The sequence below is a fragment of the Notothenia rossii genome (assembly GCF_949606895.1).
Source record: "Notothenia rossii genome assembly, chromosome: 6".
NCBI classification, from domain to species: domain Eukaryota; kingdom Metazoa; phylum Chordata; class Actinopteri; order Perciformes; family Nototheniidae; genus Notothenia; species Notothenia rossii.
In genome coordinates this window covers 27,057,234-27,082,884 of record NC_136909.1, presented here as the reverse complement: position 1 = coordinate 27,082,884, position 25,651 = coordinate 27,057,234, and the positions used below count along the sequence as shown (strand labels likewise).

General features: G+C 42.2%; 1 protein-coding gene across 1 annotated transcript in view; it reads left to right on the top strand.

The window, feature by feature from the left end:
* LOC307043152 (uncharacterized protein) overlaps positions 1-25,651 on the top strand; it is a 117,826-nt gene that overhangs the window by 32,764 nt on the left and 59,411 nt on the right. The window lies entirely within an intron of this gene.

Here is a 25,651-nt window from a genome sequence, read left to right as displayed (position 1 = left end):
TTGCACTACAAGTCACTTCACATCTTCTGTTACTTTAACTATAAAAAATATGAAACTTCACTCCTACTAACACACACCCAACTGCCAACATCAACTGCATGTCTTACTGTAAAGTAAGGGAACATTCCTTCTCAAATCATCTTTTAATTATTTTCCAAAACCTTTAATAAATATCAAATAACTCTTTATAGATAATCGTTGTCACTTCCAAATGAAGACACATTACCCTTCAGAGACAGTATATAAGAATTGGACATAGTCACTGTGACGTAAAACATGAGTTTCTGGACTATGGATCAGAAGCATGGAGGTATAAAGATATGTGAATATAGACCTTGACCTCATTTACCTCTTTGGATAAATGCTGGCTGAACAAAAGTGAAAGAGAACAATAAACAAGAGAACAGCGCAAGAGAAGGAAAGAGGTTAAAAGACACAGAGAGCTACAGTAGAGGACAGAGAAATCAGCAGAAGAAGACAGAGGGTGTGTAAAATGTAAAGCAAACATGGTATGAGCTAAGACTGCTTAATGGAAAAAATATGAATAGAAGCTGGGTAGGATACAAGGATCCACAATTTAACAACTTTGTCTAAACGTTGACAGCTGTGTATTATTTAAATGATCACATACTGATGTGATGAATCGCAAGCTAAGAACATGATAAGTCTTTATAAGTCCAAGTAAGCATCATGAGGTTGATATGTCGCTAAAAGCACACCTCTACCTCCCTCAGAAAAGTAAAAGTGATGCTTTATGATGACCTCTGACTGGAGGTCATAGTTAGCAGTACTCAGCTCTGTACCACTCCACCAGAAACGGTGCATTCATTTCCAAGCACTCAGAAGCGCAAGGTGAAGTGGTCAGGCTGAGGGAAAACACTCATATGGTGATCCTTAGACACTGCATGGCTCTAAAGGTGTTTGTGTGGGAGCACCTGAGAGAAAGAGTATTGTTTGCCACAGTGGACATCACTTTCATCACTATACTTAACTGCTGAGTGTGAGACGATGAGACTGGGATACGAATATTGCTCCCCTCTCTGGAGCAAATTGTAGAAATTCAGTAGACACCTTGTTGAGACAGTACACTTTACACTGAGGCTGCATGAAGATGACCACCACTGACAAACCTCCATATTTACTTCTAATTCCCCCACCCTCGCTCTCTTTCTATCACTTGTTCTATCCAGTCTGAAAACCATAGCCATCTCTTTGCTCAGTGGAGCAAACTGAATACATTAGAATCCAATTAAGGATGGTGAAGAGAACTGCTCAGGCTTACAGTGTGTGTGTGTGTGTGTGTGTGTGTGTGTGTGTGTGTGTGTGTGTGTGTGTGTGTGTGTGTGTGTGTGTGTGTGTGTGTATGTGTGTGTGTGTGTGTGTGTGTGTGTGTGTGTGTGTGTGTGTGTGTGTGTGTGTGTGTGTGTGTGTGTGTGTGTGTGTGTGTGTGTGTGTGTGTGTGTGTGTGTGTGTGTGTGTGTGTGATCTCATGTGTACTATGATTATAAATCATAGTGTATAGTATGTCAAGCCAATGAATGAGCATTTTTGATTTTTTTTGGGGGGGACTGCTTGTGATTCCATGTAAAACATATTGCACGGTTGCATCTTTGTGTGCGTATGTACTTATGTTTATATGTGTTGCCATGACATGTGTTGTCATAGTGTAATTATTCAGTGACGTAAGCCGCCTTCCTGCACCAAGCAGTGTCTGTTGCTATACAGCAAGACCACTGTCAGGCACGGCAAATCAGGCAAGTGTGTGTGTGTGTGTGTGTGTGTGTGTGTGTGTGTGTGTGTGTGTGTGTGTGTGTGTGTGTGTGTGTGTGTGTGTGTGTGTGTGTGTGTGTGTGTGTGTGTGTGTGTGTGTGTGTGTGTGTGTGTGTGTGTGTGTGTGTGTGTGTGTGTGTGTGTGTGTGTGTGTGTGTGTGTGTGTGTGTGTGTGTGTGTGTGTGTGTGTGTGTGTGTGTGTGTGTGTGTGTGTGTGTGTGTGTGCGTGTGTGTGTTTGGCACAGTGGGTTGTGCGTTGGTGTTCGGATCAGGGGGTCACAGGTTCAAACCCTGCAGTCAGCATGTTGTTGTGTCCCTGGGCAAGACACTTCACCCCAAATTGCTCATGTGGGGATTGTCCACAGCACTGAGTATGTAAGTTGCTTTGGATAAAAGCGTCTAACAAGTAACATGTAATGTAATGTGTAAGGGAATTAATAACTGGGTCCCATTACGTACTGCACTTTTTCAATTTGTCTGCACGCACATACCCACACCAAGAAAAATCTAAATACATCTAAAGATATCGCAGAATGATACAGACAGCTGTAAAAAAAAAAAAAAAACACACACATGCTACACAATCAGATGCTGTCGGTACCTGTACATGTGGGTAGATATGTAAATTGTAATCCCTGTAATTGTTGCTGTATGATGTCCTTTTGCTGTTCTGTTGTTTATGTGTGTATGTCTTCATGTGGAACCTACTGCTGCAGGTCTCCCTTGAAAAAGAGATCAATGATCTCAATGGGATTTCACCTGGATAAATAAAGGTTTTGAATTTAATTGAATTGACATGCAAGCACAAATGATCATGCACAATGCATTAACATGTTTACATATTAAACACATTAGGGAGGTCCTCAACTGCATAAGTTCAAAGTCCTAAATTATTATATGATTTAAACTGTGAGATTTCACACTACTTGTGTAAATCTTTTTTTAAGCCAAATTGCTTAAAAAAAAGAACGCTGGAAAATAAGCAAAATATATCTCTTCCTTTTATCATTTTTCCCCTTAACTTGCTTTCCTTCTCGCCCAATCTCCCTCCTTTTCTTCTTGAACCTTTCTCTCAGCCAGTAAAGTTCCTCTAACTTGTTTCTTTAGGCTTTAAGGTGAAGTCTGGATAGGAATTAAATGTATAACAAGTTTAGTACTCAAGTTGTAAAAATAAATCAGGGGGGATGGTGGATTTCATCACATGGGGACATCATTTGTGCTGATAACGCGCAGAGGGTGGGAGACCAACCAGCATAAAGATAATTATACTCCTAAAACAACATGCATGTTATGGATGTTTAGATACTGTCATTGCTCTTGACCAAGGCACCTCAGAATTGGAGTTGGTCCCCGGGCTGCCATGGCACCACTTACATTTAGGGTCAAATGCAGAGGACAATTAGTGCAAAATCTTCACTTTAATTTAAAAGGGGGGAGGGGATCAGAAAATGTGGTTATAATGGAAGTTTATAGGCACTTTCACACCGGAGTACTTTTCCCAGTATAGTTCCGATATAGTTCTGAAAATGTGTGAAAAAAAATCCGGAACTAGAACTTAGTTCATGAGAACCTTTTCACCCCCTTTTCAGTCCCTGCTAGAGAGCAGTTACTTTTGTGGGAGTAAAAGGTTCCCATTTCTGATTGGCTGGGCGGAATGCAAACCACGCCCCGTATAACTCCCAAAAAGTTTTGTGAAGCCGCCATTTTATTTTCTTCGCATTAGCATTATTAGCATTAGCCCAGCGCACAAACGAAGAGAGACTAACTTATGGCAACACAAAAGAAAACATGGGAGCGGTGGAGATGAGGAGGTGTTGGCGTTTCTGGCGATATCTGGCGATTTACTCGGAAGGCTATATGATCCGTCATCATTTTATTGCAGTTCAAATACAAATATTTTATGTTAACATTCCCAATGTAACTTTTTTTAACAGGGCATTAAGTGCAAATTGAAATTGTTTACAAAATATGAAAATATATGAAAAGATTATACAGATAATACAAAAGAGGACCAATTTTCTCAATGGCTGCCTACTCCACTCTCCCCCATCTAATAGAAGTTTCCAAAGATTTTCAAAATCATGCTTTTTTGGTCTCAATTTTTCACAATCTTGTAAACTGTGCGAAATACTCGATCAGTAGTCAAGAAGTGATCCCTCTGCATATCTGAAGTCAACGTTTCCATTCTTTTTTCTTTTGCCGTTTCCATGGTTTTCTCAGCTGCTTGATGATAGTCTGACATTCTATGCTTGTGCATCTTCTTCCGAAGAGACTGCAGCTGTGCTGCTCTGGTTGCACCATAGGCTGTTACTTTAACTTTAGACCACTCGTCAGCAATATGCACCTGGCTCCCACCAGCATTTGGCCCAACTGCTTTTATCTTTGGCATATTAGCCATGGGTATTGCTTAGTTTTCTCTCTAAACATGTTAGATGTCCAGCATTCAGGGATATTTTGATCATTATTGGTTTCTCCCTGGTACTATCTTCTTCAGAACTATCTTGCCCTGCTGCTGCTTCCTCCTCTCTTCTTCTTTCCACTACAAAAACAAAGAACTAGAATAAAACTAATTTGCCTCTTGTCCACTGCCATGATGAGCTGTATTAGGCCAATTGAAAAATAACAGTGTCTTAAGTTAACCCAACATGTAGAATTAAGAATGATCAAACCTGTTCCTCCTCCAGCTCTTCGCGCTCCTGCTGTGTCATGTCCTGCTTTCTGGCCATGGTTGTCCTCTATGGGAGGAAAACAAGGTAATTATGGTTTTGTTAGAATGACTGAGCAGACTTCTTATGCAAGCACGTGACATTACTCTGTTAGTTGATTTATAAGAAAACCACATATTTTCATGAAAATGCCCTACATTCAAGTTTGGATATAATAGGCTAATAACAGTTTTGGGGCTGAAAAAGGAGTTTCTCACCTTCCTTTTAATATCACTATTTAAATATTCATATAACAAAAATATTCTGTGAGTCTACAGAGATTAATAGAAATGCCCAAAAATGCACTGGCTGGGAAAGAGTTAATTATCATAAAATTAATAGTTATCAAACATTCAATTCTGTTAGCTTCTGAATCCCCTCCAGATCCCCTTGTCATGCCAACACCATCTTGGTACTACTGGGCATCAGGCGCGTCGCCTGGCCTGGGCATCCGGGGCTTTAGCCCTGGATGTTTTTTCTTTGGCCCCGGACAATTCTCCCTCAATAATATAATACATTAACCGTGCTTAACCTGAACCTCATCATGACACTACAGAGGACAGCAGGATTGTAATTTCCCGTGTTCAGTGAATACAACAGAGGCAAGACACCAGACCAATCACCAGAGAGTTGCATGGAAATAAACGTGTCTTATTGGCTGACAGCTACCTATCCTGTGACAATGTTTAAACTGTCAGTCGGACTCTGAGTTTTTGAAGATGGACATAAGAAAATGTTTTCTTAAAAAAGACGACAATTCTCAAGTGGTGGCTCACACAACAAGCCCAGAGCGACCACTTGCACCAGGTAAACAAGGTATGTAAATGTCAGTAAATTTCCAAGTTATGCGAACATGTAAGCAAAGCATACATTACTGCTACGTTGTTGACGTTACTTTGAATCGCGCGGGTAAGCTAAACCGTTAGCAAGTAGCTATGGCTAGCCAGAGATGTTAAATTAACACTTTGTCATACAATATTAATGTTGTGTTTTTTAGCGTTACCTGGTAATTTCAAAGAAAGCTCTCTGGAAAATGTTGACTTACGTTGTTCGACATGAAGCTAGAAGCTCCCTTACATTACACAGTCAGAGGGGAGCGATTTGTAAAATATCCATAAAGGAAAAGAACATTTGTTTACAGTTCTGTTTTCATTTTGCTCTCAAAGTGCACCAGATTGATGCTTTTAACTTCAATATTTTAAACAAATCTTCCTGGGGGAGCATGCCCCCGGACCCCCCTAGAGGAGTTGAGGAGCCCCCTAGAGGAGGTTAGGTCCACCCCCTACTTTTAAATAGCACTTTACCCCTGCTTACACCTATATGCCGTGAGCTGATTATCAAGGCTTCATTGTAACAGTCACGGGTCTACTGCGTGTGCGTGTGCGTGTGCGTGTGCGTGTGCGTGTGCGTGTGCGTGTGGGGAATGTTGCAGTAGAAATTACCACTGTAGCGCCCGGTACCTTAATGTACCTTAAAGGTGACCTATCATGCAAAATGCACTTTTGTACGTCTTTTTTACATGAATATGTGTCCCCGGTGTTCCAGGGAACTCACCAAGTGTCAGAAAACACAACCCTCTCTATTTTCCTCCATACCCAAATCTCTTAAAAAGGGGCTGCAACGGATCTGATACAGACTGATCCAGATTTGAACACTTTTATGTTGTCACAGAAGTTGCGCTACGGCTATTGGGCCAAGACAGCCACGGACATTGCCATTCGAAAGGCTGTAGTACATATTTCATGCCACCAGATGGTGCTGTTCTCACTGAATCCGAGCATGAAAGGCAGTGTTAAATTGAGCGAAATGAGGAATGGATCAAATGCATGATCTGTTTGGTATTTTGAAAAATAAAAAGTATAAATATGCCTTATATAGGTATGGTCCTACAATATATTATTCAAAAATAGCATGATAGGTCCACTTTAATGAACTGTGGGCTAAGCCCCGAATGTTTCCAGGTCCAGGAAACGCCCCTGCTGGGCATCATCTATGGAGAAAACAGCATTGGCCAAATGCAGATTATTATTAGGTTAGATTTACGCCCAAAGCAGTCACCAGATTTTGAGAGACTGTATAAAGATCAGCTCATATTACTAATGTTCATGCAAATGCCTGTGCGCTCTGATTGCACTCTCTTGACTATGGTTCTCTTCCTCTTTTTAACATGATTAGCTGACGTTAATGCTAGCCTAGTTAGCTAATGAAGTTCAAGTCCTCATCTTTTAGCTAGCTAGCTAGCATTCGTTAGCTAGCTAGCTAACACGAGAGAAAAACGTAGCTAAACTCCAAACTAAGTTGTTATTGCCGCGTATGTCCATAGATTCCACCTTTGGTGACTAAAGTAATGAGTAATGACTAAGATTACTGACTCTTGACTAACCTGAAAGGTTATTTTTAGTCTTTTTAAATATGAAGTCCCTCAGATCACGTTGCCCTCCTGGTCGCTTGGCCATTGTTATGACCGTTACCTGCGCTAGCAACTCCATGGTAAGGAAAGTAGCTATTGGCTGTCCGAAAAGTCGCCAGAAGTCCCTAAATGACGTCATTGCCTAATTTGCATATCATGTAATGGCGGTAAAAAAACGTTCCACCCCCTTCAAGGAGGATCAAAACTTGAAACCAGAGTAAATTCAGACGACAGTAGATCAGAAATGCCTCTATTAGAGAAAGTAGAAATAGTTTTAATAGTATTTAGTAGAAATCTCCCTTACAATAAAGGCAGTATGCCCGTGTGTCATCTCCAATAAATGGCTTCAACCATCCTTTAAACTCAGGGTTTGATTCCCACTCCTTTCTGTACTTTTGTGAATACAGTTTAGACTGTGACATGATGACCTGCGCGGATGTTTAGCTTGTCACAGAGAGGCACGCACACACACAGTGGACGAGGTGATTAAGTGACTGAGGTTGTGTGAGTCAATGCAAAGCAAAGGCAGTTATTTATTATAGTCAGTGTGACAGTGAAGAAACATTTACATTTTACATTAAATCCAGCTCAAAACCAGGAAGGCTTGGTGCATGCGCAATTCATTTACAGTCTCGACGCGGGACGGTGTGGCTGTCTCCTCTCTGCTCTGACTGCAGCTGAGCTACTGCGGGAGGCAACTAGCGCCTGTGAGTACTATGGGAGGGCAGAGCAGGGGCAGAGGGGCCCACGGCAGCACCCGCGGCTCGTTAACTGCTGAACAATACGTAAGTCTCCAAACACCAGAAAAGTCCCTACTAACACCATTACAAGTCGTTAGATTAGTCGTTAGTAGCTTTTGACAAAAATAAGTAGTCGAAGGGCTTGGAAAGCCGCCAAATTTAACGACAAAGTCGCCAAGTTGGCAACACTGTGCGCTAGTGCTGCTATGCAGCTTCTGGCATCAATCAAACAGGCGCATCACGGCGCTCTGGCGCCCTCGAGGGCACTCGCATAGCATAGCGTCGGTTACTTGGTACAAATAAATGTCATTGCATGTGTGCGTGCTCCCTCGCCCACAGTATTTGACTCAAAATACGCAAAATTAATGTTGAAATAGCAGTAATACCAGTGCCACGTTCATTGATAAAATGACATAAGGGATGGAAAGGGGGATGGCAGTTTTAAAAGGGGGATGATTTTTACCGTTTTTATTTCAGGGGGGATGCCATCCCCCCTCATCCCCCCTCAACTTGAGTACTTAGTCACACCACCGCTCCTTTCTTTTTGTAAGTTCCCCTTCAAACCAATCCATTCCTTAAATTGGTTTACAGTTATTCACCATTGTTGCTATTGTGAGCTATAAAACACTCAAAGGTTCACAAAAGAAAATGTAAACATGTATCTGTGAATTATCTTCTTGTATTGATTTTGGTATTTATTTTGTGCATTTTTGGAGAATGGAGAGCTTTCCCACAGGTTGAGTAAAAAGCTGAATCACCATTGTGCCTTTTTAGAATCGAGAAAATGTGTTCATCCGACATGCCCTGCTTTACACATGAGTGTCCAGTGAAAAAATGGCTACCGGGCAAATTGGAGTGCACTGAATTAATTAGCTCACCTCAGCAGTTATTGTGGATGGAAAGGAGAATTAAATTACGATTTTACCCATTTAGATTTTGCAGATACCAAGAGAATCTGGCCAAAAAAACATTGGTTCCAAACTTACTTCTAATCCTCTGGATATAGCTACATCTTCATGTATGCAGTGTTGCTGCCAGTTATAGTCTTTGATCTCAGAGTACAAGGAAATTTGAAAAGAAAATGGTTTAGCCAAAAAGCAGTTTCCATCTGAAACTGCCTTGTCGTTGTGCGCTGAATAATCAAAATATATAAAAGGATCTTTTATCTCAAAGCTAGCTTTTTCTCTGACGGTAATCAAAGACTAATATTTGCTTGAATGGCATGGAGGTCCCTTGACTCCCTTCTGTGCTTCACATGTAACCCTCAGCCATTTGTAGAGAAATGTTTGATTTAAGTGTTGCAGACACGATGATAGCGTGGTCCACTTGTCTCTCCTTTACAGCTCCTGTCACCACCAACACACCAACAGCGGCTTGAGATCAATTACAGGGAAACCTCGAGCGAGCCCCTCCCCACTTCTCTCCCACTACAGATGCAATTTACTCGACCACCGTAAATCAATGGAGACAAGTGGGGCTAATTTAGACCATTTGACGCCAATTTGGCCTTGACCTCTCCCCACCACACACACACACAAGCATTTCACTTAATGACTAGCTGCACTGGAGTTTACGCTTTACGCTGCACTGATGACTACGCAGAACTGAGAACCACCTCTCCGTCTCAATGGCAAACACACACAGTCGCACTCACTCACACTCATGAACACACATATGCACAAAAGCACTCCTATTTAATGCATGCACACACACACACATACCATGCTGCGTCCATAACTCGTAGCCGCACTGCCTGGGATTTCCATATTGGTTCTGTCAGAGATAATTTTGTTTACAGGGCCCTTTGGATGAAATAACATCTACGGGCGCCATCAATTACTGTGTGAGAGGGAGGGAAGGGGGGAGGAACGGGGGAACTCAGGAGAAGAGAAAGACAGAGGAGAACATTGGGAAAGGAAAGAAGGAGAGGGTGTTGAAGATCAGGACACAATGGAGAAGGATGCAAAAGAGAAGAAAAAATGTAAGAAGTGGGAAAGAGAGGGGGTTAGGGAGGAAAGAAGGGGGAGATGAGAGGAGGGAGACAGAAGAATAGAGTCAGAGTGAGATTTGGAAGGATTTAGTTTCTATGCATACATGTCCAAGTTATATGTGCACTGATCGAGGTTTGTGAACCAAGGTCTGGAAACTACTCAGTGGCAAGCACTCCCCCAAAACCCAAAACAAATCACAGACAAAACTCACACTCACACAAAGCGCTATGCATTTTAAGCTAGGGATTTCAAAGGATGGCAATTCTGAAAAAGAAACAGACAGCATGAACAAATGTGCCTTATAAAAACATTGGTTATTTTCCAAGGTTGTTCAGTATTTGTATGTGGATTAGTCTTAAAGTAACAGCCTACCTATTTTTTGTATTATCTTATTTTCAAAATGAACACACAAGTCCACCAAAGAACTCACATTTAAACTGATTAAACTCAATATCTTTTATCAAAGTAGTGAGTCAAGTCTTATTATACTGTACAGCAGAATGCAGCATTAGACAGCAACTTAATCTAGGTACTCAAGTCAAAATGACTTGTTTACTTCAGTTTCTTTTGAGCCATATGGGTCTATATTTTCTGCTTTACAGAAACATTTGTCCAAGGCAGTTTAGACTGCAAACTTTGTAAAAAGACAAGATAAATTCTTTAAAATAGTGCATGCTTCCTTAACAAATTATTTACTGTATGTTTAGCACTACAGTAGTTGAGCGAATTGTTAGCCTCTGGCAGAAGATGCAGTGACTCTGCTGTCCCGACGCCAGTGGGGAGTTCAACCTACCACTGTGGGGCAGGAGCAGAGCTTTGAATCAGAACACCTCTGGCTTCTCACAGTGACGGGGTAGAAAATCATCTAGAGGAGATATGATTGCAGTGATATATCTAGTATACGCTTTGAGTTATTTAGAATTGATTAAAGGGATACACAAAATGCTAATTACACAAATTCCTATCATAATGTTTGTTATAAAGCTCAAATCATGAATGGAAAACCATGTATTTGCCTGGTTAGCTGTACAATGTGTAGTTCATGGACCTTGTCATTTCTCACATTTGCCTTTAAACCAACTTATCAATGGTAATTAACAATCTGTGCTAGATTTTACAACGTGTTTTTGCAAGTGTGTCAGCCCACATACACAACTTAGTACAACTAGAGACAGGTGTCCAGTTTGAAATTTCAATATCAGAACCACTTCAAAATGTACTCCGCCCATTCATTTTAAAAGGCTGTGCCAATCGTCAGTTTTTTCATTTACTCTTGCTGATCAGACCTCTGCTATATGTATGATGGGCATGCTTCAACAAATGGTCCAAAAAACACCAACAATTTATGATGTTTGTGACAGTAGAATACAGCAAGCTTCTGCGTAACAGTCCAATGTTTTGTCTGCAAGATTCACAGGGCGCTTTCACTAGCCAACACATTGTCCGTTTTAATCAAGCTTTGGTGAGTTTGAACCCCTGGTGTGAACAGTAATCATACTTCAGTTCAGAGGTGGTCGTGCATTGTTTCAACGCAAACTCTAATGCGGCTCAATTCCTGTGAGAAAAAATTCATAAAGCCGTGGTCAAACCCAATTGTGTTCCCCTTTCAAGTCAATGGGAAGAGACGTATTCTCTTCCAGATGCCCCTCGATGCTCCGATAGATCGGCCGCCGATCGATATCGGACGATACTCACTCTCTGCCGATCGATCGGTGCTCTCTAAAAAGGCCAATCGCGAGAGCAGATCGCATGACGTAAAATTATGACGTAAAATACATGACACTTTTATCTGTGCGCGGCAAAACAAGCTCGCCAAAATGGCTTCACTAGTCTGGCAGTATTTTAAGGTGTCCGAAAAGGACAATAAAATAGCGGTATGCAACGTGTGTGAAGCAGAAATCCTGCAGCTCCGCCCACTGTGACGGACTGGTGAGCGGAGCAAAACACACACTCAGAGTTAGACCTAACACACTTAGCTATTTTATCTACCTCTGGAACAAGCTAAACTAGCTATAAATACATTTATTCTTCACTGGGGCGGACAGGCCATCTGTAGAATCTGGAAATTCACAGAACGGCCGGTCATCATGGGCCGTTGACGGCCGGCTCGGCTTGCTCACGGCCGGCACCGCCCTTGTGTGTGCCGGCCGGGAGCGTGTGTTTTAACCCTTTAACTACCAGAACAAGAAAAAAGCTATGGAAAAAAAATTGTTTGCGTTTTCTTATCAAATGGGACACAAATAACCACAAACGATTTTCTTTTTTATTGACCACACAGTTTTGTTTTTATGAGCCTCTACCAACTTTTATGGTAAAAGTGCATTTTCAACAATCATCATATACAGTGCAGTATATGCATCAAACTCAAATAAAACACAAACTTAAATAAAAAATGTTATTTTATGGGAAATGAGCAATATATACAACCAGATATATTCACAAAATATAATAAATTATTGTTAGATGTGCCAAGAGCAAGGACTGTCTTAGGTAAGACAGCTTTTATGTGCACAGCTCCACTTGCTTGGAACAATCTTCAGCAAGAATTGAAACTGAGCAATCTCATTCCTCTGCATGTTTTTAAAGCTAGGCTAAATGAAATGCTTGTTGATACTATGGGCACTTGTAAATGTCTATAACTATGTAAATGTATCCTGTAAATATAATGTATGATGTCCTTTATTGTTTTATGTTTCATGTGGAACGTATATGCTGCAGGTCTCCCTTGAAAAAGAGATCTATGATCTAAATGGGACCAATCTCGTTAAATAAAGGTTTGAAATTAAATGAAATTATAATTGTAAAAAAAAAGAATATGGAAAAAAAGTAATGTGTTTTTCATAATAAAAAAAGACTTGCTCATCTTACTGTTTATGCTGAATTGGCCTAAGAAGAAACCACTGGCCTAACAGCAAATGTCTATATCCTGTGTTGGCCTAACTTGCTCATCTGTGTGCAACTTTGGGCTGAATGTCATGCATGAAAGCTGCTATATACATTATTTTCACTCAGTACGAGATTTAGCAATATTACCATGAATCTAGCTATTTATTTACCATATTTTATTGGAAAACATCTCTGAAACTCAGCTAGCTGAAGGGCATTCTGTTCGAACCACAGTGACATCTAGAGGTTGTATTGTGCATAACATGTCAACCAAAGGGTAGAGCTGGCTGAATCAGATGGAGTTAAACTTTTTTATTTTTGTTTCAACAAGATATCAAGACACAAAATGTGCTCTACCAAATGGTGGCGCTGGCTATTAAAGGGTTAAACGGCATAATCAAAGATGCGCTGACAGGCGACAGAGGTCCACCGTTTCCCCGCAGCGAGACTACTACCCCCCCCCCCCCTCCCCCCGTTGAAAATTTACATGGGCAGGTCTGGTGATATTCCAGGGCTGATTTGTTGTCCCAGTCCGCCCTGACTCAGGTCACTCGTTACTGGATCAGCGAGCTGCATGAGACAATACTGACAGGCTGTCAAGAGAGAGAGAGAGGGGGAGAGAGGAAAAAAAGAGCGCTTCCGCTAAATTCTCCTGTGTTATTATCCAAAGTTAATTTAAACTTGAATAATGTACTTCATTTTAATGTAATAATTATGTTGGTTGTTGTTTGTGGAAGCGCCAGTGAATGAGCCCCATTAAAGGGCCCATGTCATGCTTTTCTGGTTATTACCCGTCCCCTTGTGTGTTATGAAGTTTTGTATGCATGTTAACGGTCTGCCGAGTCAAAAACCCTCAAAGTACACCCTGTAGCGAGTAAAACTCTAACACAGTCTATGCTGCCCCAAAACGCCTCGTTGGAGATTTCTCATTTTCCATTGTTTACTTCCTGAGTACTGTGACACACTGTGACACACCCTCTGCCAGCATTTCACGAAACAAAGCTTCCCAAACCTTTCAGCGATTCATGCCGGATATGTACAGCGTAGGGCACTGAAGAACGATGCTGTTCCTATTTTGTTTGGACCAGCGGGAGATTCGTGTAAACAACCTGTATGTATTCATTGTTGTTTGTGTATTTATGATGTTTAAAACAAACAAGGTATCTACCACGACTGTTTAAATGGGTAAACGTTTTTCTGGCTACTACGTTGGGATCGCGGAGAAATGCTCTCCGCAGACCCATGCTGGCAGTGTTATAAACCTTTTTCTTACTCAATATCAAGCCACACTTATTGTTTTTACTTCAGCTGTGAGTGTTTGTGTGTGCTCAGGATGAGTTTCGTGCTGTCCCGCTGTATCGCCGACCCGGAAGCCTGTCCGCTCCTCGCAGCAACGAACCTCGCAACGCCCCGACCAATCAGAGCACACAGGGAGGGGGGGCAGGAGCTCCAACAAGCCGTTTAGGACAGTGAGTGAATACCGGTGAATACACATACTATACAGAGATGCTGTATGAGAAACCAATGTGATTTTGGAAAATTGCACAATATAAATCTATTTTAGTATACCTCAACAATGGAATTATGATCAGTAGAAATGGCCATGACATGGGCCCTTTAACTGAGTTGTAAACATCACTTTAAATGGAAGATCGCCATATAGGCCCCGCCCACTCGATCGGATTGGCGATCGGTATCGGCCGATACTGATTCCGGCGAACGGCCCCAAAATTGGCGATTGGGGCATCCCTACCCCTCGCCACACAAGACATTTCCTCTGACAAAAACTTTCATGAACTCATGCATCTCATCACACTAATTGATTGGGAACCAAAGGGTTGACCTTTTACATGGATGTCTCAAACCACCAGGCTGTGCAGTTCCCATGCACCATGCTTTCTTTATGCATTTGTGTTGTCACATTTTGACGGCACCATAGAGGGGCAGAGCAGCACATCACTATGAGAAGCTTTTAAACACTTCAATGAACAATCCTTTCAGATTCATGGTATTGTTTTAAAGAAATCTCAGTCTAAGTCTTAGGGAATGCTCACGGGCCCTGCCGTCAGCAGATGTTGACATTCACCATGAGTGTTGTGGGTATCTGATTTCAATCTGTGCCTTTACTTCTTTATCTGTCCAACTGTGTGGTTATATATGCATGTGCGAGCATACAAGTGAACCCTCAAAAAAAGAGAAGAGTTTCACAGCAGATGGCAGAAGAAGTACCGGATGATTACCCAAGCATTCTTCACCCCATCACTTCACACAAACACATTCTCCCTCTCCATTTCTTACATGTGCTTTATGTGCAAACATAAGCAACGCAGACATGCTGACACTGACAGAGGGAGGGATATAAAGAGATATTCCCAATGTGTATCCTTCTTGAATCTTGTTTATTTGTTGGAAAACCTCCGAACACCACCCTCCACTACAAAATTAGTCTTCTTTCTATTACCTCTCTCATCTTTAAATATACAAAACATGTCATACTTGATTGACGGTGTCTGCTTTTTAATTATGCAATTGTGTGACTCAACAAGTAGGACTTGCGTCAATAAATATTCAATCTTTTTTTAGTATTTTCAATTTTGTCTGCTCTCTGCCTTCAACAAAACACAATTCAGGTCAGCAGCGACGAGTTGTGTTCTCAAATCCACAGTATTTTGGTTACAGTATGGTAAGAACGATAAGAAACATGGTACACACAAAACCTATAACACAACATTACAATGATAAGTGAATGATTTCAGATCATTTCTATGCAAAAGCATTCAATCAATTTACTCAATTTGTTTAGTTTTGAAGCTGACACTGGTCTGCACTTCAATATGTCTCAATATTTGAAAGAGCCTCTGATGTCCAAGTTAGCTACTGTCTACTGCTTTATTCACAAGTTATTGTCCGTTAAAACCATGGGCACATTTACTGCGGAAATGTGTGTCATTTTAAATAGGTTACACAATAGATGAATGACAGTTTTCTCCATCACTTAGACCTCAACGTGAACTGTTCCTTTATGTTGCTGAACCCAGACTTCACACACTTGCTTAGTTGCTAAAGGTGTTTGCTAATGTTTTTCAACTGGCAAAGATAAGACAAGCAATTCAGAATCATGCTTCATTTTATATCTACAGCATCAGTTCATAATCCTTGTTAATGAGCGTTGGGAGTTTGGAGGTAGTGAGTCACGTGACCGCTTAACTGTAATCTCGACATTGACAGTTTATCTAAATTAGTTAAGGAATATAAGTTTCTTTGTAGACCAAAAATTGTATAGTAAAGACTTGAAGTCTGTCGTTGTAAGGACACTGAAGATTTGAGGCTTTATTCAGTCAAGTTGATAGTTTTATTTTTTTGTTTGATAAATAAAAGACAAACGAAGGGAATATATGGTTTCTGTCGGATACAATAAAAATAATTTTAATAAAGAGTGTAAATGACTAAGGCTTTCTTATAAAAACTTAATCGAACATCACATTTGAAAGGGGACTGAGGGACATAATGGGAGAATGAGTCTGAGCGACATTTCCCACATTATAACATATCACAGATGTACACATTCAGCTGGATAGCTTTCTAAAACAAACACACACACACACACACACACACACACACACACACACACACACACACACACACACACACACACACACACACACACACACACACACACACACACACACACACACACACACACACACACACACACACACACACACACACACACACACACACACACACACACCATCCTGAGCTGGAAAGCGATTCAAACAAACATCCAATTTGGTGGGCAGATTACCCAGGGGGCCTCACTGTTTTCCACCTGAAAGGGGGTGGGAGGTGACTCATCAGTAAGATGCTAATATCAATTGTAATACACACACACACACACACACACACACACACACACACACACACACACACACACACACACACACACACACACACACACACACACACACACACACACACACACACACACACACACACACTAGACACAAACACACACACACTGCTGGCAAATATTAATTTTCGACAGAAGCCCGCCGCGACTGGCAACTTAATTACACTCATTTCGCTGTGATTGTCCCCCACAGGAACACACTAACATGCACACTCACAGCTAAGACAATTTGGCCCTAACACCCTGAATTAAGGATGTTGTCATATTGGATCATTACCCCAGTGAACGAGTGAATGTGAGCGTGTGCGAGTCTCTGTGTTTGTGTGACCAAGGTCTGCAATTAGAAGCAGCAGAAGCACACATTTTCTCTCACAGATATTTTTGTGATTTCCATTTGCAGAGTTTCAAGTCACATTTTACATACTTAAGTTGTACTTGTCTCAACAATGGCGTGCAATGACTCACTGCCACACTCAGATTAGATATTAAATTGCTGCAGCAATCACAGAATGAGAATGTAGCATATAATTGAAAAGCCCTAGCAAAAATGAAAAAGACTTGTTGAGCAAACTTAGAAAAAAGGTTTTATTTGAATTCATTAGAGTACGATGGTAAGGGAGATAGCGCCGAAATTACTTTCTACTTCTACTAGTTTGAGATAAATCCACTTAAAGTGCCCTTTAAAAGCATAATTTCAAAACCAAAATACTCTTTAACATCTATTTTTAGAGTGAGTGTTGCTGATCTTCTCCACCTGATTTTGTACATGTGAATACTTGTTGGTATTTGTCTTTAATTGCGTCAAAGGGCGTCACAGACCCACTTAAAAAGGAACAAATACACTTAACACAAATAAGCAGGAATTAACTAACAGACCCCTTGAAAAACTAAAAAGAGTAAACTGTTTAATATGAAAAATTAAGTTATTGAAACCCCTTTTCCCGACTTTTCCTACAAGAAACTACTCACAATAAGGTCTGTTGATTTTCTTCAATAACTGGGACATGATTTTTTGAAAGAGACAATAGAGTAGAATTTCTCAAATGTCTGCACCTCAAGCCGAGTGCATGTAATTCCATTATGTTTAGAGAAAAATGTCTCCCACGAATACAATCTAGTCTAGCCTGATAAATAGCACTCAAGAGATGAGGAACTATATGTTGTTATGATTTTAGGCTGTGCTGTTCCTTAAGGGGTTAACACAGTGTATTTGATGTAACTGAGACACAGCAGGAAGATGGGATTGTGGGGAACCCTTCAACTGTAAGAGCAGAAGTAACTCTGCAGGCAACATTTCCCTACAGAATGAATGGCAAAAGTTGAAAGTTGATAGATCCTTTTATTCAAAATGCATGCCTATGCCTTTGCTTATATCCTATCCACGACTGTAGCAATTGATACTGTAAAATGTTTGGAAAATGGCGCAAAATTGTGAACGGTTGATGAATCTTGAGATGTAGATGGCTGACGAAAACCAAAAAATGCCCAGGACTTCTGAGATTATTATAGTCATCTTATTTTACATATTTACTTCCATCATCTGAGCAAGAAATGCCACAAACTAGCAAACCCTCAGTTTGGCCAGTATTGACAGTTTGTAGCACACTGAACTATCACAAGAGAGAAAAGGTTGAGCTACTAACTTTTGATTCAATGCTTTAGTTAAAGTTGCTTTAGACTTTTTGGATCAATACAGAGAAAGATGGAAAATAAGAGAAAAAGACTGACAAATTGAGGTAGAAAGTAAGCAAACACTCAAAAGGTAGAGGGACGGAGTGAGATAGAGGGCATAACAATAGAGACAGAGGCAGACAGGCAGATGGGGGGAAAAGCAAGCAAATAAGAGAGAGTTATCGGCGGATGGATGCTGTGATAGCAGTGAAAGTGAGCAGGACAGGAGTTGTTTTGAACTGGTTGTTTGGACAGATGGCTGTCTGTGTGCTAATTACAGACTGAGTGCTTGACACTGAACACAATCAAAGAGGAAAATAGCTTTATTTGTTCAGCTTCACCCACACATAGGCACACAGTGCACATGGAAAAAGTGACACTCTAACACACACACACAAAATACCAATGAAAACAGTTTGCCGATGCCACAAAGAGGCACAGGCAAACAGGCACAAAAGCACACATTTACAAGAGGGCACAAATAGAGTCCAGCACAGAGGCAACTCTGCATGTTGGCCAATGCACACTCTTATCAAAAATGCACAAGGCAAATGAAAAGCCACGCTTGGCACAAATGCTGAAGGACAACCAGATCACACAGACCTTCTCTTTTGTTATTTCTCCTGTAAAACTCATATTTCATCCCCTTAAAGAGATGCATCATTGATTAACATTGAATCCTGGCAGTTCACTCTTTTTATGATTATCTCCTCTTAATTTCTACTGGGGAAAACGACAAGAACACTAGCCAACTTAGATGAAAAATCTGCTTTTCATTCAACTAATATATTTCAGCAGAGGGCAATATGCACTACAAGACGACTGGATATTTGTCAATTATACAATAAGATTACAAACCTCTGAAGGATGCTGAACAGTAACACAGAAGCTTAAAGTTACCCCACAACAAACTGTCAATACGGTGAACTATACTTAAGCAACTTTGCAACTTCAGCAAGCTCAGTTTTGGGAACATATTTGAACGTAAAAAACGGAGAACAAGTGGAAAAGGGCCACTCAGGCAAAAAAGGGTCACTTGTAGAACATGCTTTGACTTTTAATGTATACATATATACATCGACATCCAAGCAAGCTTGCCTCAATAAAAGACTATATGTAAATAACAATGATCAATGACATTTAAATACATTGAAAAATTGCACTAGCCTTCATTCACTCAAGTTGCTACTGAGCTAGCCCTTTGTTGACATCTGCTAAAGTGAAGGTATATATAAGCTTACCTTACCTGTAGAGGAATCATGAGGCATGCACGATTCAAAACAGAGAATGTAGTCCAAACAAATCCAAATGGCAAGGCATGAAATCCAAATTCCAAAAGATCAGGTAAATGTTAATGTAGACACAAATGTGGTAGAAGCAAACGGTCTGTAACTTAGAACAAATCTGAAAGGGATTTCATGGAAACGAGCCAGTTAAAATGTTCAGCAGGTGAGCAGGTGAGCAGGTGAGCATGTGAGCGGTCAGGTCATGTGACTGGACCTGATGGGACGGGAGAAAAAGTCAGAGGGCAACTGGTGGACAGGAAGTCAATAGCCATGAATGGGTTTGAGGAATACGGTTGTTCATTCGTTTAAAATTAACATGCTGTGTGAATTAGCCATAGTTTAATTAAGAATTTTAATCTGCAGATTCCAGTTAAATGGGTGTGGTGATGGGGTTCAGGCTGTTCATGAAACTAAGTTAAGTTAAAACAAATGTAGAGAGATGAAACACTAAGAGGATGTGGAAATATGCTTCATAATAAATTAGTGTGAAGGTTACACGCGACAACAAATGAAGATACAACATGCTGTCTGAAGGGACTGTAACATTGATTGACAGGTATTATTGTTAGATGACAGATTTATCTCTAATCTGGGAGCTGTCTCCTCTCTCTGTAAAAGTTGTCAATAACCTGTCCATCCCTGGTGTTCTCGCTCGTCTATTGTCAGTTAGGGGCCCTAACTTAGGGCTAATTACTCTCCTGATAAGGTCAAAGCTGTGTGGAGCTTTCCTAAAGATTTGAAGAAGAGGGCTCCAACTGCACATACCCAAAATACCCAGTTATAGCTTGAAGAGTTTAATTTGTAATGATTTTAAAGGTCCCATGTCATGGCCATTTCTACTGATCATATTTCCATTGTTGAGGTCTACTAGAATAGATTTAAATTGTGCAATTTACCAAAATCACATTGGTTTCTCATACAGCATCTCTGTATAGTATGTGTATTCACCAGGTATTCATTCTCTGTCCTAAACGGCTTGTTGGAGCTCCTGGCCCCCCCCCCCCCCCCCCTCCCTGTGAGCCCAGTGTGCTCTGATTGGTCGGGACGTTGCGAGGCTCGCTGCTCAGTGAGCTGGCTTACTGGTGTGGTTTCCGGGTCGGCGATACAGCGAGACACAGCGAAAATCATCCTGAGCACACACAAACACTCACAGCCGAAGTAAAAACAATAAGTGTGGCTTGATATTGAGGAAGAAAAAGGTTTATAACGCTGTGAGAATGGGTCTGCGGAGAGCATTTCTCCGCAATCCCATCTCGTCTATTACCAGCGTTCAGGGAGCTCTATGCAAGTCAATGGGGACTCCCTGTTAGTTAGCCAAGGGATCCTGGTGTGTGAGGATTTGGGTATTCGCACGTCAGAGAACCCAGGAAGAAAACAATGGAAAGTGAGAAATGGAAAATGAGAAATTTCCACCGAGGCGTTTTGGGGCAGCATAGACAGGTCTTTTTTGTGTTAGAGTTACAAGGTGTACTTTGAGGGTTTTTGACTCTGCATATACCGTTTACATGCATAAAAACTTTCATAACAGGGCAACCTCCGTTACTGGGGGTACCCAGAGCGCCTCCGGAGGGGAACTCCACTGGGGCGGGTAACCTCCTACGTCACGGTGTTCACAGACGCATCCGTGAGAGGTTGTCGGGGGACCTGCCTAGGGAGAGCTATAGGGGGTCGCTGGTCTCTGACAGAGACACGGCACAGCAACCTTCTAGAGCTGCGGGCAGTGGTGTTAGTCCTCCAGTATTTCAAACCCTTAATACAGGGCAAACATGTGCTGGTGCAACACAGCCTCACTCCCTGAACGTCCAGGAGCGACGCTTGGTCAGGGTCCTTTGGCATGCAGTTGTGACGCGCCGAGTCTCCGTCAGCTTCATAAACGGACGCAAAGAGCTTTCAACTGATTGCAATGTATTCCCATCAGTGGCGGTATTTGACGCTCAGGGAAGCACCGTATCGGTCCGTGTCGGCGGCATTTAAAAGGCAATGTGAGCGTCCATTCCCATTGGATAACGGAGGATTTTACACCCGGAAGTAAGTATTCTCTTTACTGTCGATTGATTTTACAGTGATATCTGCACTACTCATCAACTCAAAAACACCAGATTTTCCTTGTTAATTACACAACATTGATTGGTTTAAATTGTGTACAATGCTTTTGTATTTTTCCCCTTCGATTCGGAGAAATAAATATTTTTTCGGAGTTTAGGATGGCAGAAGACACTACACTACCCAGAATCCTCAGCTATCATTTGGTACTACACCATTTGCTTTTGCTCGACAAACCCCGTGGTTAGTCCTCAAGCTCTGGCCTCCAACTGCATTCCATATGAAAAAAAAACGTTTCGTAAAAGATCAAATCATACTTTATTCAGCAGTGCTTGCTTTACTCTTTACTATTTTTTCTGTTTTATTGTGTTGCACTTTTGGAGGAGCCTGTGACCTAAGAGGGGGGGGGGGACACACACACGTTCGATTCCTGTTTTGAATAGTGTGCCGTTGATGGGATTCATTCCATTTCAAAGTGCTGTTTGACGCTCCGTGTAAACTTTGCGCACTGCCACTCCAACATCCAATCACAGAGCTTGAGGACTAATCACAGGGTTTGTCAAGCAAAGCACATGATTTAGTCCCAGATGGTAGCTGAGGATTCTGGGTAGTGCAGTGTCTTCTGCCATCCTAAACTCTGAAAATATATTTGTTTCTCCGAATCGAAGGAGGAAAATACAAAAACATTGTACACAATTCAAACGAATAGGGGATAATCTGGTGTTTTTGAGTTGATGAGTAGTGCAGATATCACTGTAAAACCAATCGACAGTAAAGAGAATACTTACTTCCTGGTGTAAAATCCTCCGTTATCCAATGGGAATGGATGCTCACATTGCCTTTAAATGCCGCCGAGATGGACCGATGCGGTGCTTCCCTGAGCGTCAAATACCGCCGCTGATGGGAATACATTGCAATTAGTTGAAAGCTCTTTGTGTCCGTGTATGAAGCTGAAGGAGACTCGGCGCGTCACAACTGCACGCCATAGGACCCTGACGCGTCGCTCCTGGACTTTCAGGGAGTGGGACTGTGTTGGCTGGTGAGGAGCGACAACAGCACCACAGTGGCATACATCAACAGGCAGGGTGGAGTCTGCTCCGCCGCCTTGTTGACCACAGCAGAGAACCTGTGGTTGTGGGCTTCAGAGATTGTGTTGTCTCTGAGGGGCCCTCCACATCCCGGGAATGGAGAACAGGGGGGCTGACCTCATGTCAAGAGGCCAGGCGATTGGGTGCTTCACCCGGAGGTGGTGAAGCAGATCTGGGCCCAGTCCGGGAGAGCGGAGCTGGACCTGTTCGCCAGCCGGCGCAACAGCCACTGTACCCTGTGGTTTTCCATGGCCCTGCAAGACAATCCGCCCTTGGGGGTGGACGCATTTGCACATGAGCCATGGCCAAGGAACCTTTCCACCAGTACGCCTCATTCTCCCCCTCCTGGAGAGGGTGAGAAGAGAGCGTCTGTCAGTCATTCTAGTGGCCCCAGACTGCCGCTTGGCGCCGTGGTTCGCAGAGGTGACACAGATGATGGTGGGCCAGCCCTGGGCGATTCCTCAGTTCTGGAGGGCGATGTCTCAGGAGGCAGGTGCAATAGGGGCGTTACCCACTCTGAGCCAACCTCTCCAGGCTTGGCTCCTGAGAGGGACAGGCTGAAACAGGGTTGACTGTCTGACAAGGTTATTCAGACTATCCAGGCAGCAAGAGCAGGATCCACCACAGCCTGTTACAGGCCAAAGTGGTTGGCCTTCCAGTGATGGTGTGAGGAGGGGAGTCTAGAGCCCCTATCGTGTACGTTGGGCTCTATTCTGTCCTACTTGCAGTTACTGATGGACAGGGGGCTTGCTACTTTAAAGTGTATGTAGCAGCCATCTCGTCCTGCCATGAGGGATTTGGCGGCAGGTCAGCCTTTAGTCAGCCGCTTATGTCGCGGTTTTTACAGGGGGTCAGGAGGCAGCGCCCAGTAGTGCACGCCTCCGCCCCCCAGTGTAACCTGCCATTGGTGCTCGAGGCTCTGGTCACAGAACCATTTGAGCCTCTGGAGCTCTCCTCCCTGAAAGCACTGTCATGGAAGACAGCGTTGTTACTTGCCTTAACTTCGGCCAAGAGAGTGGCGGAGCTGACCGCTCTGTTGGTGCACCCAAGTTGCTTAGTGATCCGGGGTGACCATAGTGGGGCGACACTCAGACCGAACCCCTCCTTTGTTCCCAATAATTGAAGGAGCTCGTTCAGGTCAAGGGCTATTCAGTTAGGGGGCTTTAATCTTCCACCCCGTGGTGAGGCCAGGGAGGCTAAATTGCACCTCCTCTGCCCGGTACGCGCTAGCATGTTATGTGGAGCGCACAGCTGCCACTAGGCGCACTGAACAACTGTTTGTGTCCAAGAAACGCCTGGCAGGATGGCTCTGCGAGTGCATCTCACATGCCTACGGACAGGTGGGGAGAGCCTGCCCCACGGGGGTCCGTGCACACTCTACACGGGGTATGGCTGTGTCAACAGCCTTATTTAACGGAGTGAGTGTGGACGACATATGTGACCCGCTCTATCGAAACTGAGACACAGTTTTGTGAATATTGTTGTGTGCCCCTGTGGGCGGGGGCATGGGGTTTAACAGGTTAAAAATAACACAATAGTGCTCTAGGAGGAGATTCAGGTGATAAGGTTGGGGGTGTTACCTTGGTTGGTTATTGGCTAATGGTCACAAAAGCCAAAAAATCGTTATGACATCATAAAGTGGCCAAAATCTGATCAGCTCATTTTCAGACAGGTTTATATATAAATGTAAACAAATGCGACAAAAAGTGAGTGAATCTTTTTTCCTGAAACTTTCAGAATCTCTTTACAAAGAGGGGACACGAATACAAGACATGAAAACGTGGATTTTACACTTCAAAAAGACAAACGTAGAACATTGTCTTCAATCAACTGTCTACCTTCTCAATCTTTCCTCTATTCTTCCATAAACACGTGTAAGCTTGTTGCATTTGAATGCCGCAGAGCACAATCACACATCCCTCCATGTCTCATTCACCTCCATGCAGCCTCATTAGCAGAAAACATAACGAGCAGGGAAAACAAGCTTAACAAGGGCCTAACGAGGTGTTGGTGTCTGTCATTGCTGTGGAGTCTGGTCACACATCGTCAGGCAGGCAAACAAAACAAGGTGTCAGGGTTCCACTTTACAATGAGACTACCCTTATAAAGGGTTTACGAATAGTTTGTAATTCATTTATTAATTAGGTTGTGAACACTTTATAAATCATTAATAAGCTTTTATAAGACATGAGATAAACAGGGCAACTGTGAACTACTACCATTTATAATTGGTAAAAGGGAGCTTTCTTGTAAAGTGTGACACATATCACCATTAATGAGTTACTACCATTTATAATTGGTAAAAGGGAGCCTTATTTTAAAGTGTGAAACACATCACCATCTATTGATGAGTCACTAACATTTATAACTACTGAAAGGGTGCGTTGTTTTTAAGTTTAATACACATATCCATTTATGAATGAGTTACTAACATTCACGCTTACCTAATGCACATTTTTCAGAACAGAACCAAGCAAAACATTTTATTCCCACATGAATAAAATTTAGTATTTAGTATGACTGATACACATATTTAAACATAAAAGCTGTTCACAGACATAAATGAAAGATTTGGTTAGAAATAATTGTACTGAGACTGGAAAGGCTTTGTGTATGTCCTTGAACATTCGTCCAAGCAGTCCATCAGGGTGAGCAGAGCCAAGCCAAGATGACCATTCAAGAACCTTGAGGTGTTCCTCCAACAAACTCTCTGTACGCTTTCCTCTCAGTCTATGTACATGTCCTTTGACGGTCGACCTAGCTCTTTCATTATGTTGGGTATTGTGGTGTTAGCTGTTATGCTTTTATTGTGATAGAGCTAACAGGATGCATGAGACCGGATGTGGACAAGACTGGTCATGCTACTACCAAATGACATGGAGAGTACAAGCCTGAATAAAGTAACCACCATTCTCTAAACCGTCTGTATTACATTACGCTTACCACGACATGGTGTCAGAACGTGGGCAGCGGTAAAGAGCTAGGTTGAAGTTGAAAAGAGAGTTGTGGAAAGTTAACGTCTGCAAGCGGCGAGATGTTAGACGACGGCGGAGCGGCATAAAAATCAGGGGCCATGACATTCATTACAGTGATTCTTGTTATGGTTACAACTCATATACATGACTCAGAGATAACGTCAATGCAGCCAAAC